This window comes from Arvicanthis niloticus, chromosome 2 (genome assembly GCF_011762505.2).
Source record: "Arvicanthis niloticus isolate mArvNil1 chromosome 2, mArvNil1.pat.X, whole genome shotgun sequence".
NCBI lineage: Eukaryota > Metazoa > Chordata > Mammalia > Rodentia > Muridae > Arvicanthis > Arvicanthis niloticus.
In genome coordinates, this window is record NC_047659.1 from 37,545,160 (window position 1) to 37,553,336 (window position 8,177).

The window sequence follows — 8,177 nt, forward strand, 5'->3', positions numbered from 1 at the left end:
TGCCTTGTGTGTCTCATATGTCTTGAGATGCAGGAAATTCCCTGTCTCTTCCCAAACAGAAGACTTCTACTGTGGGTATTCAGAATCCTAAGTCCAGGGGAGATTCAGTGTTTTGAGTCTATTAGGAGCACCTGGGTCCTTAGAAGCAGCAACTCTCTGCCTGGCTACTTCACAGAGCAGATGGACTTGACTTCTGCTTCCCCTGAGGTGCTGAAGGCAAGGTGAGGCTTTACTTCCCGTGAAAGAAAGAGAATGAGCTATGCATTATGGCCACCTCTCAGTGGCATCCGATCATGTTTTATAAACCAAGTACTCGCTCCTCCTGGCTCTACCTCTTCTCTGTTTCTGACAACGTCCTTGGAGAAGAGCTGCAACCTGAGTCTGAGCTCCATAATATTCCGAGTTTGAGAGTTTCCAGCTACACAAGATTGCTATGCTGGCCTCCCTTGTCTTAGAAATTTATTAAAACTTTTAACGAAGTTCTTCACCTCTGGCATGGTTATCTTTCCCTCCTGTGCCTTGAAAGAGGAAACCATCCCTTTATCCTGATTCTAAGAACTTGACTCTCATATAGCTATGGTTTTATAGGTAGGTTATCTGGGATTTTGTTTTGCTTTGATTTTGAAAGCAGCCGACAGGAGCAAATTCTTTTGCAACTTTTTACATTCTAGTGGAAGCAACCATTTTCTGGTAATTTAATACTGTTATGACACCTGTGTAGACCTTCCCTTTCTTAACTCTTGTATTGAATTCTGAAGTAAAATGGGAACTGATTGGTTCAAATAGAGAGACCTTAGTGGAGGATTATTTGCAAAAATGCAGATGGATTCAAATGAACCGGCAACTTCCATAAAGATTCCAGTATTTGCACTTGATCCTAAATTTTTGATAGTTTCATACAAACATACAATATACTATGATCACAATCCATCTCCATCTTCTCCCTATCTCCCCCCAAACCTGCTGACCCCTTTTCTCTTCCTAACCAGCTCCTTTCCCATTCCTACTTTCCACCTTTGTATAAGTGTGTTTGTGTGTGTGTGTGTGTGTGTGTGTGTGTGTATGGTGGAGGGGTGGGGTAAGGAACCTGGCAGATTTAGTAGGGGTGCATGTATATAAGCCTGCATAAGTGCTACAGTCAATTTAGCAGTCTACACCACCACATACAATGATTCCCTCTTCTGCTCCAACTATCAACTGTCAAAAGCTATTCAGGGGCCACAGTCAAATAAGATTGCTTTCCCATCCATGATATAATGTGGGTCGCAGTCTGGTGCAGGGGCCACAGTTACCATGTGTCCCTGTCTACAGTGGCTATGCCATAAGCAGCAGACAGCAAGTCAGAGCATGTCTGCCCATCCTCAGGCTTTTCCTCAATGCCCCTTGGCCCTGAGAAGGGTATTGTGGATGCCTGGCTTAGAGCTTCAAGCTCAGCAGTCACTCATTATTAGCACGTGGACTAGTTGGGAGTCCCTGTGTAATTCGTCGTCTACTGTAAGAAGCTTCTCCAACCAAGACTGAGAGATGCACTAGTCTGTGGGTATAAATATAATATTTAGAAGATATTTGACCACATATCTAGTTAATAAAACATCAACAGTTAATTTGCCATTAAGGCCTGAGGTAGGCTTTAATCTATAACATGTAAGAAAACTAAGAGATAAATTATGTAAAACAAGAAAGCCTGCCCTGAGTCTCTTATTTTAAAACAAGGGTATTGTCAAGGTTCTCCAGAAAAAAGAGCCAATGAGTGTATGCCCACAAGTTCCTTGTAATAAATCTGTGTGCAGTGATGTGAAGGGACTTTATCTATTTCACTATGGAGGCCAGCAACTCCCAGATCCACAGGAAGTGTCATCAAGCTAGACACACAGGAGAGCTGCTGTTTCATTTCAAAGGCAAGAATAAGCCCACATCCTAGTTTGAAATGAGTCAGACATGAAGATTTCTGTTTAGTTGCAGTTTAATCTTTATTATTATTATTATTATTATTATTATTATTATTGTTGTTGTTGTTGTTGTTGTTGTTGTTGTTGTTATTATTATTATTATTATTATTATTATTATTATTATTTTCAGGACTCTAATTTTTCTGAATGAAAGCCACCCATATTAAGAGGGGTAATCTGTTTTACTTAGTCTCCCAACTCAAACACCATCACAGTCACATGCAAAATGATATTTAACTAAATGTCTGGTTGCTTGTAGTACAGTCTAGTTCACATGTAAAAGTAACTGTCATGGCAGGTAATAAGCCATCTGCTTATCTCAACCCATTGGGACTTTTTGTCTCTGAGAATTATATTTTCTAAGCTAGGAACTGATGGGGATGTGCAGTCGGGGGCTGAGAAGTGGGTGGGGTTGGGGGAGAGATACACATTCGTGCTTTTGACTAGGAACACAGACTGCCTGAATCAAAGACACCGTTTATTGTACACTCAGCCTTTAGCCTTCCAAGCCTTCCCTGAATGGTACCCTCCTTGTTCCATGAAAAAGAGTCTCTTAAATCTTACAGAGTTTTTAGAAGGTGTTCACACATCTGCTTATCTTCTCCCCTATAGACGAAGAGAGAGATGTTCACTTGGCAGTATAAACGAACCTTCTCTGGAGAATAGGGGGAAACATATTACCCCATTACCGCCCTCACCTTAAACACAGGGGCCAGAAGAGGTAGATCTGTAACTTTCACCAGAGCAATATGCAGCCTCTGAACTTCAGATCCATTTGCCTTTTGAATACTGGATAGAATAATGGCATTTTTCATCATTTCCTCAGAGGGATTGTTTATTGGGCCAAGATAATCATATGCAAAGTGGGGGAAGATCTTTTATAAAAATAAGTAAAGATAATCTCAGTCAGTTAGAATTGCATGCACCTCTGGCAAACAATGAATGTAGGCACACTTGCAGTTTTCTCTATTCATTTCAACAGCCATGTAGAGAGCTGGGTTGGTAAGCTAACCATCTGTGGAGAGATGGCAAAGTCTTTGGTTAATATCAACATCATTACTAGCAAAGTTGTTCTCAGGGTCCACTATGCAGGCTACGTAGGGACACTTTGATGTCCAAAGAGCCTTGACGCACTTATGGTTTATAAAACTCAGGCATTCTCAAAAATTCCTAAACTAACCTCAAAGTAGGTCCCATGGTACAGATGATGTTCATCTGCCTGCCTGACTGCTGACCAACAAAGGCTCTGTTCTGTGATGGATGAGAGATATTTATGCTAAGAATGTGCAGTGGAATAACCAAGGCATGGGTGGATTGCATAGCTCTCATGCTTCTCTGGTTTCAAGTGTTTCTCCCTAGTCTACAACACTGAGTACCTACGTCTAGTAGTATGTAATCATGACCACTCCATGTGACAATAAGGAGTGCAGGTTAGTGTCTCTCTAAAGTCATTGCTAAGTCATTATAAAATTGTGCTTCCTGATTCGTTTTCTCAAAGGCAGACAGCTTTGTTGCAATCAGACAGCCCATGTTCATTCTCAGCAAGCTAAAAACTGCCTCATTCCACTTATCCTAAATGGATGTAATGAAATTACTCTTCTTCCTGATATTCTCATTGAAATACTTTGTCATTTAGCTTTCATCAGTTTCTAGAAGGTTCTGTGAGTGAGATTTTTATCTTTTTGATTGTCTAGTTTTATGAGATATGATTTTTTTATGTATAAAGTTTTTTTCCTTCATGATTAAAATTATTGGCCATCTAAGAGGCCATAGATAACCGAAACACAAATCCTTGCCGCATACATCAGCCTTAATATTCTTCTGCAGTGGAAAATAGCCTTGAAATGCTAATGTGCCTGTGGAACAGGTGGTATTGATAGCATCACAAGAGGCATCATGATAATCCTGTCTACTCAGTAGAGATGAGAAAGAACTGCTTTTCATCTTGGATCCCAAACTTCAGCTACCTTTTATTTGCAGCAGGGAAAGAGGTTTTCTAATTTTTATTTCATGGTAGCAGCCAAATGAAAGGGACTAATTGGGTGTAAAGCACTAAGGAAACTTCCCCAGGCCAAGGAAGGCTCAGAGCAAAGAGATGGATGTTACTGAAACATTGTCTGAGAAGAAGCTTCAGCTACGGACAAAGCAGCTGGATGCCCAGCATACAACAGAGTAGTCACACGGTGAGGCTCAATAAGCACCTGTTGAATAAATGAGTCCATGGGGGGACTGAGCCTGGCTGTATGGCTCAAGGTTAGCCAGTTCTGCTAGCACTGACTCCTTATTAATGATTATTTGGGATTCCAGTCTCTCTTTAGCCACATAGCCTTGGAGCATTATACATAGTGATATAGTCAATGTCACTATTCACTGGCGCTCTATGGAAAGCCAGTCCATTCTAGTGAGGGTACAAGAGTCCTGAATTAATACATTTTAGGAGGAATCACACAGTGCTGAGGAACTAAATGGCTGGAATGAACCTAGAGTCACAAGAGAGCCCAGGACCCTGTGGACACTCATTGAACCCTACTGCTATGGCAAAGCTTTATGAGAAGATGATAGGGGACCTTGCCCCAAGGAGGGTTAGTGAAGGAAGAGGTAACTCTAGCTACCAGGTGAAAGAACAGGCCATGGAGTGTTCAGTATTTACCTAAGAACCTCACAACCACCCTAGGGAGATAGCTCTTCCCTCTGCCACCACCATCGGGAAGAATGCTGTGCCTCTTGTTTTAGCCCTATCTCTCAGATTCCAGCTTATCCTTCTGTATACTGCTGTATAGTCCTGGCGCTGAGATTCTGGTACTACTTATTTCAGTCAGCCTTGCTACCGTGTGTTCTATCCACTGACTGCATTAAATAGCATACTGCAATTATCACTGCTACAGAACTGTGGTCCATATGCAAATTGCTAAGGATGGACAAAGACATACCTACTGATTTGGTTTTAAGTGGTTTTCTTGGTTTGGGTGTTTGTTTGTTTGTTTGTTTTGTTTTGGATTTTTGAGACAAGGTTTCTCTATGTAACCCTAGCTGCCCTGGAATTCACTCTGTAGACCAAGTTGGCCTTGAACTCCTGAGTGCTGGGATTAAAGGCATGTGGTACCACTTAGCTTACGTGATCTCAAGGAACCTAAATATCAGCACTTAACAACTCCCAAGGTGATTTCAACATGCCACCCAGTGGCCATTGTTTTAGCCCTCTCCAGAAAGAGATTGGAAAGGCAGAGGGTGGAGTTAATTCCTGTTTCCTCTTTGTTTGATATCTCCCACAACACAGTTGCAGAAGTAGCTCTCAGACCAACGGTCTCAGCACTTTAGGTCTCCATGCAGAGTATCTATGCATTATAGAAAGACATCTCTCTGTCCAAAGGCAGCTCCAGCCTAGGCATTTTTCCTGGATTCTGATGGTTCCTTGCTAGACATTTGTATCCTACTTCTTCCCCCTGTAACTCCTAACAGATTGTCTTCCTGTTGACGGAACACTGAGTTCTGCTTCCATACTTGAGAGAAGTAAATTCTTACCTGCTTCTTTTCTTGCCTCGGTCAACCATCTTCATGCTTAAAACATATGAGCCAAACATTTCCTGTTTATGGGCAATGGGGTAGGAAAGTTAATAGTATGCACATACAAAAGGGATCCATGTTCAAGCAGAAAGACAAGGTTTTTTCTTTGCTAATGGATAGAATTTCCAGGTGAATTCAACAAGTAAATCACCTCCCTTTAACAGAAATGGCCAGATGTCTTGGATAGAATGGAAAAAAAGTGTGAACATGTACTCATAGTCTTGGAGACCTTACACGATCTGATTACATCCTGAGCCCATCTCTACAAGGAGGGAAAACAGCTGAATCATTTTCTCCAGTGCCTCAGCAGCCAGAAGACCAAGTCTTTACTCTGAAGGGCCAGCTGGGTGGAGCATCACACCAGATTGGGAATCATGGTGCCTATCTTCAAAATAGTGTTGCTTGGGGTGTGAGGAAAACAATGGGACACTGGTTCTTCCTCCCTCCCTCCCTCTCTTCCTCTTTCCCTCCCTCCTTCCCTCCCTCCTTCTCTCCCTCCCTCCCTTCCTTTCTTCCTTCCCTTCTTTCTTTTCCTCCTTTTTCTTCCCCACCCTTTCATAAAAGACAATAAATTTACTGACCCCAAAAGACTTTACTCTGTAATCAAATATATTTTGGTCATACTTCTAAGTACAAGCTTCCTTTCTTGTGTAAGCAAAATGAACTGTTCTTATAATTAATATCACAACTATTTCAACGTTTTAGTCTCTCTCTCTCTCTCTCTCTCTCTCTCTCTCTCTCTGTGTGTGTGTGTGTGTGTGTTTAACAACCAGGTTCATAAAAAAATGAGAATAATTGTTTTCAACTCAGGTCTCACACCACTGGCATCTCTGTCCCCTGTCCCCACAGATGCCTGACACTTCGATGGGCAAGGTCTGCGCTGAGCTTGGGAAGGATATGGTATTTGGGGGAAGAGAACATTATGTCCTCTCACTTAGACACAAACTATGACTTCTGCTCTTGAATAGTAAAACTTCTGCCCCTCCTACACCATCTGCTTTCTCTCTTTCCATTTTGTTATTCCTCTCTCTTTGCTAGCATCCCTTCTTTTGTCTTGGCCAACAATGTGGTGCTGCAGAAACTCTGTTTACTATGGGAAGATGGGAAATAGCTTCATATTTATTTTTCACAACTCCCTGTATTGCCCAAACATTGACTTTTGTTGGGTTTTTTTTTTCCTGTCTCACTATAATAGAAATCAGATTTTATTTGTCATCCTTTTCACTGGCCATAAATTACACAGCAAGTACATTGTGTAGGGGTGAAAAAGCGTGACACTGCTCTTACCTCATGAGGATCCCAGCTGCCGCTCCCATAACAAAACCAGTCAAGAGAAGAAAAAGACACTTGCATTTATCCAATAAAAGTGGTTGGGGGCCTTTAGAGTAGAAACCAAAACACAGAAGGAAAATTGTCCATCTTATGCTTAGATTTGATCAATGATGGGCAGCCAGGTAATAGTAGTTAAACCAAAAGGGTGTGACCTAAAAGTAATAAACATGGGGCGGGGGTCCGCATAAGCATCCCAGTTTGTCAGCTAGGATTTCTCGGTCTCGATCTCTCTGACCTTTCTGTGGTATGAGGCAGCACCCTTTCTAGAATGAGGCTATATGCTCTTCTAGGGTACAAAAATATCAGAGAATTCCTTCCTTGCATCTTCCTACCCAGAAAGGCAGAGGAAAGGAAGCCTATTATGTCCAGTCTTGGTGGCTGGTTTTTGATGATAAGATTTTAATTTCTGTGACACTTACCTTGAGTAAGAAGAATTTTACTTGCTATCTGGTGGAGTAGTACATAGGGAAAAGCGGAGTGAAAGTAGCTTAGAAGGATACTTGGCCTTAGAGACCCTCAAGTGTCTTTTAATTGAAAATACTCAGATGTCAACATGCCATATTTTAGGGTGCTGTTTTCTGAAGCACAGCACTATGTGATGTTAGGCCTTCCCATGAGTATTTTGGGTCACCTCATAATTGCCTGATGGAAACCATCTTTGCTTCTTAAAACGGGCTGGAGAAATCTAGTACCAGAGTTATTCTTCTGAGTTAAGGTTTCACCATCAACAAATAGCAATGCTTCAAGATGCCTCTGAGTGTTGCACAGGCTCACTCTCATTCATCCCTGTCAGCTGTTTTATGAATATCTAGAGTTCATAAGACTGTACAACAATAGAGCCATGTGCTATGGAGCAAAGGTTATATATAATCCTGTTAGCTTAAAACAGTGACTCGCAGATGGCCATCTATTAGGAAAAGGTAGAAAACTAAAATACTTTTTTTTCCTCCAAATTGGTCCACAGCAACTGTCTCATGTATTATCATAATCATATCATTAATTTGTGCCCTCGTGAATTTCATCTTAATTTGTAGGTTAGTTTATATTCTGAGGGGTCGGAAGAGATGTCGCAGAGAACAGGATAAAAAACTGAGCAGAAGAAAATGTCAATCAACACAGGCAAGAATAGAATTCAGGCCCACCATTTTTCCTTTTGAAAAGGTCATTAAAACCTCATTTGAGAGGTGGAAATTAGTTAATTCTTCCAGCAGTTAAAGGTTTAAAGCCCTAAAGCTACTTCATTTAACACGTTTGTTTGAAGTAGGGGATGGAAACAAAGGCCAAAGTTTGAAAACCTCCCAGGTAGTCAGCTCTGTGTGCCCAGTGGGAAAG